Consider the following 1871-nt stretch of genomic DNA (forward strand, 5'->3'; position numbering starts at 1 on the left):
TCTGCTAAGATTAGAAAAATTATTTACTATTATTCCTATAATTAATATAGTACTATAGGTAGAACTGTTGTAAGTACGCTACAAGTAGTAGTAGTAGTAGTAGTAGTAGTAGTAGTAGCAGCACCAAGCGTTGCTGTTGTTGTTGTTGCTGCTGCTACTGTTTAGATGGTATTGAATTGCAAAGACGCTGTTAAGATGTAGAATAGCACATCGGCTAGGATAAAATTTTATTAGAGAATCAAGAGATTCCTTTACTTTCCAGCCAATTTTCTTCGTTGTACCAAAGCTAAAGCTTGTCTCTGGCGGCAACAAAAGATTACTAGCACACTCTGCTGCAGGATATTTAAATTCTAAGACAATCGGGAGTTGCAATTACTTAATCCTTAAGAGAATTATGTAAACCTATCCACAATATAGTGAAGGTTATTTTGGGACAGCAAGATTCCTGGTCTCTAATCTTCTAAATACAGCGAGAAAGGGAAATAAATTTTATCCACTTCCTGGGGTTAAGATGTTAGTTTCACAATCTTTTGTAATCGTTGGCAATAAGCCACGTGCAGGTCTTTTAGATTATATCTAATGTAGTGAAAATAGCTGTGTATTGCTCGTTCTTGCGAAGAGAAAATACAATACATACACACATTTGAGCGTGCGCGGCTATGCGTTTAAGTGTCTTAAATAGAGTAAAGCTGATTGAATGAACCAGAGAGATAATCATTGCATCAACTTAAGAGATGCTCTTCACTGTTATTGTATCATTATTGACTAATCCTGCAAATTGATTTAGACAAAGTGTAATGAGAAATTTGGATAAATATTAACGTAACCAATGAGTAGCTACTCCCGTCTGCTCAAGGGTAAGTTTGTGATCACGAAGGTAGCTCACGTATTTCCGGAGTTATATGTAATAGCAAAATATGACGTCACAAGTGATAATGATTGTCAAAAATGTGAATGCTTTGGAGTAACGAAGCGGCATTGCTGATAGGGCTTAAAGTGTTAAAACTGTAGTGCTACTGTTCAGATCGTCTTTGCTTTGCAAGGTTATGATTCTTCTAAAAGATGCCTGTCTGGAGATATATTTAAATGCTGAACCTTTGGAACGTTTTACATATCTTGACAATTTCATTGAAGGTATAAAACTATCTTCCCCTCGTAAGCTATCGTACTATCTGGTTACGGGCTGTAAACAATCTAACAAATACTGCCAATAGTTAAAAGGTTTGAGGACAAACAGAAAAACTCACACAGTATGTTTACATGCGTATGTGTGTATGTATAAAAGTATGTTCTCTATCTGCTTCTAATTTAGAATAAATTTTGACAGGCTACATACTTGTCAGCAAGATTGTGAAGGACAGCCTCTCGTTTTAATCATCATCCTCTATTACGGACGGGTTAAGAATTTGCGATTTCTCTCCAACATCCTCAGTTCAGACGTATTTCGCTCCAGGTGGATTGTTATCTATCCTGTAACTCCAATAATAATAATAATAATAATAATAATAATAATAATAATAACAATAATAATAACAATAATCATAATAATAATAATAAAAGAATGAAAGTGTATGTATGTACGTAATTGTGTATTTATAGTGAGTACACGTATAGAGCTATATATTAAATTACTGTTGTGTTAAATTACGTTGCGTTAAAAGTATTTCGTTACGTTGCTATTGTAATCAATACACAGTTTTAATATCGACAGATGTCTCGTCGAAATGTGTACGCTACGAGAGATTTAAAAACATTACTTCAAATATATACATACATACACATATATATATATATATATATATATATATATATATATATATACATGGATATATAAGAGTAAAAGAATATACTGTACACACACATACACACAC

General features: G+C 33.2%; 1 long non-coding RNA gene across 1 annotated transcript in view; it reads left to right on the forward strand.

The window, feature by feature from the left end:
• The first annotated feature begins 943 nt into the window (after positions 1–943).
• Positions 944–1871, forward strand: part of LOC128247095 (uncharacterized) — a 5487-nt gene continuing 4559 nt past the window's right edge. Inside the window, exon 1 of the long non-coding RNA XR_008263516.1 lies at positions 944–1134. This is a non-coding gene — a long non-coding RNA (uncharacterized LOC128247095). The remainder of the gene's footprint in view (positions 1135–1871) is intronic.

Source organism: Octopus bimaculoides, chromosome 2, assembly GCF_001194135.2.
Source record: "Octopus bimaculoides isolate UCB-OBI-ISO-001 chromosome 2, ASM119413v2, whole genome shotgun sequence".
Lineage (NCBI taxonomy): Eukaryota > Metazoa > Mollusca > Cephalopoda > Octopoda > Octopodidae > Octopus > Octopus bimaculoides.